Here is an 11,623-nt window from a genome sequence, read left to right on the forward strand (position 1 = left end):
CTACTGCATTGGACAGAGCAGGTTAGATGGATGAAGTATCCTTGGAGTAACGGTCCCTGTAATATATACTCACAGCCACCCGAGGGCGATGGAGGGTCCCATGACTCAGGCCTCACAGGGGGAGGAGGACTGGTTCCTCCACTTTCCACCCAAACCTGGAATATTGAGGTCACTCAGAAACAAGGGAGTTTTTGTAACATGTGTTGATACTAGTCCCTTATCAAACACATGATATTAAATATAACTACAATTTTAAAGATGAATCTGAGCTATCAAACACGTTTTATTAGTCAGTGTAAAGAATGACAACTGTGTTTGTGAAAATTTTTTTTACAATTATTGTTACAAGTATCCCTTTCAATGGGAAGATCATTTCCATGAACCTCATGACAAACCATAAAGTTATATTGGTTTGTCGGGAAAGCCATGACGTATTTTTTCTATGTTTTGTTGTGTTTTTTTTGCTGAGCCATCCTGCTACCTGTTGGCAGCTTAGTGGCTGCTCAGCTCGGGCTGGACTCGAACCTCTGTTGCTCAGAGCTCAAACTCTTGAGCGAGCTCTTAACCAACTGAGCCACTCGGCCGGCCCTCTATGTTTTTCGTTGCAAAAATGCATCATGACTTTTCTGACAACCCAATATTTTGTGCAGAAATCTAGAAGGAAGAAGGATCATAAGGAATATTTTATTGTCCCAGCTTAGCTCTGATGTGGACCCTTCTTCGTGTCTCTCTACACAGACCGAAAAGATGACTGCTCTCTCTGCCTCAGAGAGTTGGCTGATGTGCTGCTATTGTCCACAAAGGGAAATACTTGCTTAATTCACAAGCACAGATCGCGTCTATGAAAGTCAAATCTCCCAGGACAATACTAACAGAGTATCTTTCATGTAGTCATGGCCCACAGCACAGGTGTGAGAGATGGCCTGCAGGAGTGCACAGCGGAGCCCCATGGGGAGACCCTGAGGGGTGACTTGTGAAGAATAGAAGTATCAAGTGGGAAGGGCTGAGACGTGCTATGTGTCCCTTGCCCCCCTGGGAACAGTAGTGGGCATGTCTCAGGCACGAGGCCTCCTCTTATCTTCAATTGTCCCCTAAGACCAAACTCTGAGGGGTGAGCCATGGGGTCCTTCTGTCTCTACACAGGTATCATCACAGTGCTTCACACATCATTTCTATGTACAGCATCTCCAGCTTTTGTAAGTGAATTTGTTTCATCACATCAGCGGTACTAGGTTTGAAAATCCATACATTTGTCTGGGATATTAGGTGAAATATGCTTTCTTGCCAATTATGTTTCATAAAGTTAAAGCATTTCTCTTCCGATACTGACAGTTGTCCAAATCGTTAGCCTTGACCATGTTAGAAAAGGAATCCTGATCTAACTGTCAGGGGATGAGTCTGAACTAAGGAGCCCAACCAGTCACCTGTCTCCCAATCCCACTGACACATGATCCTGTGTTGTCTGCCTTGGAGGGAGCAGAGGGAGTGTCCCCACCTCTGTGCGCAGTCTTGTGTTTCACAGGGAAACACAGATTCCAGCACCATGAAGACCTGAGTGCCATTCAGACGCTCGTCCTCCCTGAGGGTTGTGACAGGAGGGGCTCAAGCAGCCTGGGGAGGGGGAGGAAGAGGACATGGGACATGGTGAGGGGCAGAGCAGACAGAGGCCAAAGGGAAGGCTCTGAGGTCAGACTCCTGGATTGGAATATTGACTCATCACTGCCTGGGAGACTTTGGGAAAATTATCAACTTTGCAATGACAGCTCTCTCCTCATTAGACTGGAGGAGAGAGAGGCTGTGCCTTCAGAGGAGGAATGAAGTTGTGTTATGATGGCAGGTGAGGGGGTGCAGGTAAAACACTCACCAAAGGTGTGACCTCTATTCAGGGCTCAAAAATAGTAATTCTATTGAACCAGCTATACATGTACAATGACATCTATCCTGGGGACACCAGGGGGCACTGTGGGTCCTGGTTTGGGGACCCAAATAAGTCCAATTCCCCTGGGCTGTGCCTGAATGCAAAGGGCATAACTGATGCTGTTTTGAAAACACTTCTATTGGGCACAGTCAACTCTCCACTCTGAACCCCACACCTGGGCCTGCTTCTGGCCCCAGGAAATTACCAGCACAAGGCCCTTAGGCTCAGGGCTCAGGCAAGAGCTCAGACACACAAACTGGGGAAGGGAGAACAGGTTTGCATTCCAACTCCTCCCTTCCTGAGCTGCAAGAAGAGAGGATAAGACAGGAGCTTGGTGAGGCCAGTCCCAGCAGGGCAGCCTCAGGGCAGAGCTCCTGGAAGATTCTCCCCACGATGGACTGGCTTCCCTTCTACCTCCTGCCCCTGGTTTTCTCCACAGGTCAGAGTATCCCAGGGCACTCAGGGGGTCCCCCTTTCCAATATTTCCCTCCAAGTTCATCGTTGAGAGACTCGTGTCCCAAATCTGGTGCATTCGGCATCATTTTTGTATTCTACCTTTTCCAGGCTTCTGTGCTTGGGTTGTGCTGACCCAGCCCCCATTTGCATCTGCCTCCCTGGGAGCCTCGGCCAAGCTCACCTGCACCCTGAGCAGTGAGCACAGCAACTTCTACATTCACTGGTATCAACAGGCACCAGGGAAGGCCCCTCGGTATGTGATGAAGGTTAACAGCGACAGAAGCCACAGCAAGGGGGACGGGATCCCCCATCGTTTCTCGGGCTCCAGCTCTGGGGCTGACCGCTACTTAACCATCTCCAAGGTCCAGTCTGAGGACGAGGCTGAGTATTATTGTGGTGTAGGAAATAAAATTAATGACCAAATCCATTATACGACAGTGACACAGACAAAGGAGAAGCGATGCCAAAATCTACATCCATCCTCTTTGCCCCACAGAGACACAGGGTAAGATGATCTCTGTCCGTCTCCATGATTCTGAGACCTTTGCCTCCCCTCCTTGCAAATCCTATCATCCTACCCCCTCCCCGAGACACAACAATGGAAAGCTCATGGTTACAACAGGGTCAGTCTCAGTGAGAGCACTGTCATCTGCTGTCATGTTACTGTGACAAATTAACAGTGTGAAGAAGTGCCCCTTTTGTTGTCTGTTCCTTACCTGTGGCTTTGGCTTCAGAGATGCCAGGAGATTCTGGGACCAGAACATAAAATTTCACATCAAACATACTTGTGTGATATCAATTATACTCAATATAGCTGTTAAAGAAATAAAAAGAGGAGGAAGTNAGCCGGATGGCGACTGGACTTGGAGCTGAGCTAGCTGCGCCCTCCACAACTAAGACTGAAGTACAACAACTTGGCTGTTTCCCTCCCCCAATTCTCCAACACTGTTCCCCTTCCCCAATTCCCCAATTAAAATCTTAACACACACAAAAAATTATAATTCAGTGTTGCCAAATGTTCTAGTGGTTAGACGCCATGTCTAGACATGTGACATGTACACAGAACTGAAAAAATGGCTAAGATTTAGGTAGGTCTATAGTCTGAATGTTTGTGTAATTCCTGAATTCATATGTTGAAATCTTAACACCCTAAGGAGAAAGTATCAGTAGATGGAACCTTTTGGAGCTGATTGGACATGATGTAGAACCCTCATGAATGAGATTGGTGCCCTTATAACAAAAGCCACATTTTCAACCCCCACGAAAACACAACACATGGGGGAGGACACAGCCAGAAAGTGCCTGTTATGAACCAAGAAGAGGGCCCTCACCAGAAGTCGACCAGGTTGAAGGCCCAGATCTTATAGGCCCAGACTCAGAAGTATGAGCAATAAATCTCTGCTATTTTTAAGATGCCAGCGCTATCATTCCAGACTAAACAGATGGAAATTGCAGGTTCTGGGAGAGGTCTAGGGTCATGGGAGGTGTTTGAGCGCAAGGAAGAAAGAAACGGAGACTCTAAGACAGAAAGATCATAAAATGTTTGAGGTGATGAGGAAAGTCCAAATTAAGTGGAACTCTGTGAGAACAAGAGAAATAGCCTCAACCATCTGTTTCTGGGACATCCCCTTCCCCACACACCACCCAGGGGCTTCTGAAGTGTCTGCTCTTAAAACATACTCTCCATATCATCACAGGGTCTAGCACCTGAATCAAGTTCAGTTTGATGAGGGCAGGACAGTTAATCATCAAGACCCAGGTGGCCCAGGAAGGACTTGGGGACAAAAGCAAGAGGAAGTGAGAGTTTCCATGGTGACCTAGACCAGAGCTTCTGGAACCTCGGTGAGCACACAGTCCCCTGCGGTCTCCTAAGATGCAGCTGCCACTGAAGCAGGTCATGGTGGGCCTTGGAACCTGCATGTCTGATGGGTCCCAGGGAGCCTGTGCTGCTGGTCCTCCAAGGACCACACTCTGAGTGGCTCACTCCTGCTCACATGCTACTCGCAGCTCAGGTGAGAGTCACCACTGGAAGGCACCCTCTGTGAAGCACAGGAGACCTGCTCTCTTTCTCACCCAGGCTCACCCTGCACTCACCCCGATTCACACCTCTCCCGCTCATCAGGGTTGAGGGTGCAGTCTGTTCTGACTCACCTCCCTAAGCATCTGGGGTGCCTGGACACCCGGTCACCATCTCTTATGCTGGAGCAGTAGTGACATTGTGGGTTATAATCATGTCTCTTGGTACCAACAGGTCTTGAGCACAGCCCCGCATGGCTGAGGGGGTGGCTAAGAATCAAACCTCACAGCCCACAGACTGGGATGATCAATGTTAATCTATAGATAGGTCAAGGGAAGGTGAGGCCAGGGACACTATATCTTCTAATTTAAGATTTAAAGTTCTAGTGTAATTCAATTTAACATTGTAGTTTAGCTTGGGACTTTTTGAAAGTATTTCTTTGCTTTCCTCCCCTCCCCTCTCTTGCCAAACTTTAATGACTCTCTTTACTACTGTTGATGAAAACATCCAGCGTAAGAGAAAACTTATAAGAGTTTATTTGAGGCCCGGCCGAGTGGCTCAGTTGGGTAAGAGCTCACTCAAGAGTGCAAGCTCTGAGCAACAGAGTCGCCGGTTCAATTCACAGCCGGAGCTGAGCTGCCGCTGAGTTGCCAACAGGTGGCAGGATGGCTCAGCCAAAAAAACAAAAAAAAACAAAACAGTTTACTAGAGCCAAACTGTCAACAATTGCTGGGAAGCATAATCTCAACATATTGAGAAAATGTTCTGAAGAATGGCATTCTTACAGCTTATTTTATACATAAAATCAAAGGAGGAAGGTTACGTGAAACCCATTGGTGATAGATTAAGCGGAAGAAAGCAAAGCGGAGAAACCTGTGGGATTGGATAAAAGTCAATTGGAGAGACAGGTACTTCTTTCACACAGGTGGGTGCAGGACAGCTAACAGCTTTTCATAGCACATAGAGACGGTAATCAAGAGACAAGCATGATAATGAGAAATTTTGCCGTTTTTAGCTCTGGACTGGAAAAAAGAATTAAAGATGTTATCTTAGGTACAGAAAGACAACAGGCCCACTAAAGAGGCACAGATTAACTTAATGAGGAAGCTGAAGATGTGACTTCCCACCATGGTCCACTTAGTTAAAAATTTGTGTGTGCGTGTTCACGCCATCTTAGTTTTAGTCTCCTAAGCGTGTCAGGTTTAACCTGTGGCCCCTTTTTCGTCCACACTACTATGTTTACTATGCATTCCAGTTTCCATGGTTCTGTTTACTTCAGGTNGCCCTTCCCTCCTCTAACCCCTGGCACCGCTAATTAGTTATCCATTTCTACAATTTTGTCTTCTCAGAAATGATATATAGAAATAAAAATATAGTTTTACTATATTTAGCCTTTTGGGATTGAGATTTTTCTTCAGTACCATCCCCTGTAGATTCCTCAAAAACAATGTCGCATTAAGAGTTCCTTCCTTGGGCTGGCCAAGCGGCTCAGTTGGTTAAGAGATAGCTTAAGAGTGCGAGCTTTGAGCGACAGGGCCGCTGGTTCCATTCTCACATGGGTTAGTGACACTGCGCCCGAGCTGAGCTACCGCTGAGCTGCCAATAGGTGGCAGGATGGTTCAGCCGCTGAGAGCACGTGCTCCTAACAACAAGATGACCTGTTCAATGGTGGGCTATACCCGCCCACAACTAAGACTGAACTCGGCACCTTGAGCTGAGCTGCCACCCAGTGGCTCAGTAGATAGGACGTGCACTCTTAACAACAAGGCTGCTGGTTCGACTCCCATGTGGGATGGTGTCTATGCCCACCCGCAACTAAAATTGTAACACAGCACCTTGAGCTTAGAGGCCACGACTGTCGACAGGCAACCAGATAGCGACTGGCGTCCTCCACAACTAAGATTGAAGAACAATAACTTTGCTAGTCCCCTTCCATGTAACCTTTTTAAACTATATAATTCATCTGTCCACATTCTCTGTCTGGCCAGTGTAAATTTTTATATCCTGCACTGGGGACCAGAATTGGGTAGGGAAACTTTTCCTGCACTTGAACTTATATTTTCTGGTCTTTTATTTACTGTAGGATTTTTATCTTCAACCTCTGGTAGGGTGTTGTTTGAAATTCCATCTGACAATCTCTGCCTTTTAATTACGGTGTTTAGAACATAGACTGAATGTAATTGGTAATATAGTTCAAATATGTCATGTTACTATTTATTTATTTGCCCCATCCTTCCCATGTCCATTCTTCATTTATCTATTTTTTTAAATTAATTGAGCATTTTTTATTTAAATTTATTTATTTAAATTGAAAATTTCTCCCTCTTATTAGCTATAATTCCTTGCTATGTTATTATCTGTAACTTGACAAAGTCTACATTCAGGTGATGTTAACCAGGGTACAGAGTATAAGAAACATATACAAGGTGTGATCCAAACAACGTTGTGATTGTCAGACTCACAGTGTGACCCCTGGACACTGACAGGACCTCGGCACAGTGAGCTCTTCACCTGAAATGCAGGTCACCTCACTGTCCAGGAGAGATCTCAGGGAGCTGACCTCTGTCCTGGGCATGTCCAGAGACACCCTGACCTCTCACCCTCTGCCTCTGACCTGGAGGCTGCAGCACCTGTGCTGAGGGTCATCTCAGGGAGTGGAAGGCAGCAGTCAGAGCCCCTGTTCCCTGGATGGGGCATCACAGACCCTTTAAGAGACTCTCTGAGGGTGAAGTGGATTCTCACTCCTCAAGTCACAGCTCTGACACTGGGCTGTCCTTGTTCAGTGACAGGATCTGCCTCAGTGGAGGGACCACTGACCATCTAGACCCTGGAGCTCACAACCTGTGCAAAGACCATGACCCTGGGGTACCTCACAGTGATCATGGAGCCTAAAGCTGGTGTCTCTGTCAGGGCTGGGTTTCTGGTGATTATAACAAATTTACTTAAAACATTCATAAAAAATTTGAAAACAATGAAAGAGTTGACAATGCCAATTGCTAGTGTGTGTGGATAGGGGATGTCACAGAAGGTAGACAACAGCAGGTATATAATGAGACCAGGAGATAATTTGATCATCAAAAGCATGAGGATATTTACTGAGGAACCCATCATACTTGAAACAATGAACAAACATCCTAACAACACAGAACCGCGCTTTAATGAAATGTAGAGGGCGGGAACACAAATGTGCATGGGGCCAACAGAGGGGATGTGGAGGAGGACAGGTTCCATTGACTGCCGTCTGCTGAATCAGGTGTGCTCACTTACCTCTCAGAGGGCCCAGCTCAGCCCCATGGGCAGGTTCCTAGAAGCCCCACAGCCCCACTGGGTTAGCTCAGGAAAGACCCCAGCCCAGGAGGGTCTGGGACATGTGGTCAGACCCCAGAAAGGTGACTGTCCTTGTGGAACTGAACAGTCCATGGCTGATTTTCTGACCTGAGAAGCAGCTTAGAAGCTGGCAGACTCCTCCCTTCCTCCTCAGCCACCTGTCCGGCCCCATATTTGTGGAGAGAATGATCTCTGCTAACGCCTTCATTTGGAACCCCAGATGAGAAGCACATTTGCACATAAGCTAAATGAGCTCACCCCCAAAGGACAGAGGAGGGAATAAGAGGAGCCTGTGTGAGCGGAGCAGTGCTGTGAGGTCCCAGGAGGCACAGCTCTGGGGCCACCTCACCATGGCCTGGACCCCTGTCCTGCTGCCCCTCCTCACTCTCTGCACAGGTGCTGCCCCGAGGTCCTACCTGCAGTCTCAGTCCCCACAAGACCCTGAGCAGGCCTGTCCCATCCCTGAGCTCAGCGCAAACGCAACTTCATTTGGAGCCCCCTGGGAATGGGTCTTTCATCTTCAACCCCTCTCCTCCATTCTCTTGCAGGCTCTCTGGTTTCCAGTGAGCTGTCCCAGCTGCTCTCAGTGTCTGTGGCCCCGGGACAGACGGCCAGGATCACCTGCTCTGGAGATACCATCGAAGAGGGATATTATGTGCACTGGTATCAACAGAAACTGGGACAAGCCCCTGTGCTGGTCATCTATGATAATAGTGATCGTCCTCTGATATCCCAGACTGAATCTCAGGCTCCAATCAGGAAACACGGCCACCCTGACCATCAGTGGGGCCCAGGCCAAGGATGACACTGACTATTACTGTCAGGTGTGGAATATTGTCAGTGATAAGACCCACAGTGACACAGGCAGATGGGGAAGTGAGACATCAAATCCTGCACTGTGAATATCACACTCTCCTTCAACCCAGTAGGACTGTAGACAAAGCCATGATTGGTCTGGCCCAGGTCCCCAGATCTGAGATCCCCAGTCTGCTCTCCTCCTAGCCCTCCAGACAGGCTCTGCAGAGGGTGTCATGGGAGACATTAGAAAAATTAATATTGCAAATGCATTAAATTTCATTACAGAGATAGTGGAATGATTGCACATATTAAGCGCAGACACAGATGATGTTTAACAACATTACATCTCACTTTTCACAGATGATAACTGAATCGTCTGAGATTTTAAAATGCACTGGTAAGATTAGACACTGCAGAAAAAGAGATGGGGAATAGGATGACATAAAAATAGAAATGGCATAAAAATATTCAAAATGAAATTTACAAAAAAGCAACCCAACTGAAAGCAATGAGCAGAGCCTCAGTAATTTGTAGGATAACTTCATGCTTCCTGATAGTTGTGTAATTGGAGTCCCAGAGCAGAGAAGACAGATACGGGTGAGTAGAAAAAATACTTCAACAAATAATAGGCAAAAATGTTCCCAAACAGGAGAAAACAATAACTGAAGTATCCAAGAAGCTCAACAGAACTCAAGCTCAGGAAACATGAGAAAATAACACCAACAGTCACCGTAATCACATTGCTAAAAACCAGTGATGAGGAAACAATATAAGAAGCAGCCACAGAGAAAATACTTGTCATATGCAGATGAACAAACACCGAGGAAAAAGCAGATTTCTCATTAAAGTGATGCAATTAAGAAGACAGCAGAGCACTAGCCCTAAAACAAAAAGCTTTTAAAAAATATCTTTAAAAGGAAAACAATCTGTAAACCTTGAATTCTTCACGTAGTGAAAATCTTTCAAAAATGAAGGAAATTCCATTGACTCAACTCCCTACACTATATTCCACAACTAATGACTATATATATATTCAATTATAATTGACATACAATATTATACAACATCAGCTTCAGGTGTACGGCGCAGTGATCAAGCCTCTACACCTTCCAAAAAGTGGTCTCCCTAACAAGACATGTGACCATCTGACACCCTACAAAATGTTAACAGCATTATTAATTATATTCCCTGAACTGTCTTTCATATCCCTGTGGCAATATTGTAGTTACCTATTTCTGCTGTCTAATCCCTTCCCCTTCTCCCTCATCCCCACCCCCCTTCCAGGGCGGGGAGAGTGGGGCACTCGATTGGGGGTGGGCAGTTGCCACCTTGAGGGGTAAAAAGTACAACTATTGCACTGTGTTGTACACCTGAAACTAATTTTGAAAATAAAATAAAAACAATAATAATAATAAAATAAAAAATAAAGAAAAGAAAAGAAAACAAAATAAAATGAAATTAAAAAATGAAGGCAAAACACAACTTTTTAAAACACTCAGAAACTTACAGAATTTATCACCAACAGCACCTCAACAAAAAAGAGTAAAGAGCACCCACAGACAGAAGGAAAATGATACCTGGTGAAAACATGAATCTACACAAAGAAATGAAAAGCATCAGATATGGCCACTAACATGCATCAATATAGAAGCATCTGACTTATGTTAATGCCTATAACACATTACTATATAAATAAAAATTAATAACAATATGCACTGGTTTTTAAATAAATGTCAAAATAAAATATATGATAATGATAGCACACAAGTTGGAGGTGAGAAAACCTGTGAAGATATTTCTATATTCTGTGTGAAGTGACACCGTCAATGGAAGATAGACCTGGAGAAGTTAGATTACTGCTGTGAACCTGAAATCTAAAATTTACAGAAAACCCTTTAATAACTAAGAGAAATAAGAGTTATTGCTAATAAGCTGTATTAGTTAGGGTCCTCCAGAGAAACAGAACCAATAGGAGATAAATAGAGATACAGATACAGATACAGATACGGATATAGATTTACATGCTTTATCCTGTACAGAGAGAGATGTACATTTCCTGTATACCTGATATACTGAGGCCAAGAGGGACCTGAGCATAACAATCATCCAGCTTTGAAATGAATATGGAAGGTGCTGGGGACAGTGTGCAGTGTCACCAATACAAGCGTGTCCATTCCACTGCCCCACCCACATGATGGAAGCTCTGATACAGGGGCTGTGTGTCCTGTTCACACTGATTTCCCAGGATGGAAGTGGATCTAAATCCATGTGTGTGGGGTGAGTGTTCTCCTGTGTCCATTTTTGGAGTGGTATTGACCACCGTCCTCTTCTGACTCAGCATCAGCAGCGGGCACCAGTAAAAAGATGTCTGGAGTTCTCTGTCCCCTGGTGCCAAGTCTCCAAACTCCATTCATGACCACTCACCACTCCAGAGATCTGTGCCGTGATGCCTCAGGTGGGAGACCTCAGACTGGGCATTACTTCCTCTAAACAAGCCTGTTCATGTTTCCATGGGTGTTCTGAGCCCCTTATGCCTGGTGCGAGAAAAGTAGTGTCATGGAGAAAAGAGTGATTCCTTCCCTGGGCCAGGGCATCAGGGCCTGAGCAGTGGGATCTGAATCCACTCAGGGACAGAGGACGCCCCTGAGTCTCTACAGCTAATGTGAAGCGAACACCAGGGGGTGGCAGAGAGCCATCTGGTAAAGCCACTTGCAGGTGGGAGGGCCTGGGTGCCATTAAGGATTCTAAAATCCTTGGGGTGAGGGTGGGGTGGGGATGGAGGTGGGAGTTAACCACCAGCTCACACCTGAAGGAAAAGTATGTTTCCTACACCATCACCTCTGATACTGATGTGAATTCTGACTCCATGTCTCAGCTCTGGTTCCTTTAGACTTTGCCTAATTCTCTGGCTCAGCACCAGGTACTTAATTCTTCTCCAGCCACACCACTTGTGCTAAAACCCTGTCACCCTGAAACTCTCAAGCACAGGATCTGTCCCTGGCACTGAGGGCACACTGGGGACACTGAGGCACAGCATTTATGACCTGACCCACGAGCTCTCAGCAAGGAAGGGATCTTACAGCTAGTCAATGGCTCTTAAACACTCG

At 46.0% G+C, this 11,623-nt stretch overlaps 1 pseudogene; it reads left to right on the plus strand.

Annotated features, from left to right (window-relative positions):
* The first annotated feature begins 8,068 nt into the window (after positions 1-8,068).
* Positions 8,069-8,720, plus strand: LOC109378381 (immunoglobulin lambda variable 3-25-like; annotated as a pseudogene).
* Positions 8,721-11,623: the final 2,903 nt, after the last annotated feature.

This window comes from Hipposideros armiger, unplaced genomic scaffold (assembly GCF_001890085.2).
Source record: "Hipposideros armiger isolate ML-2016 unplaced genomic scaffold, ASM189008v1 scaffold_1930, whole genome shotgun sequence".
In the NCBI taxonomy this organism is placed as follows: Eukaryota; Metazoa; Chordata; class Mammalia; order Chiroptera; family Hipposideridae; genus Hipposideros; species Hipposideros armiger.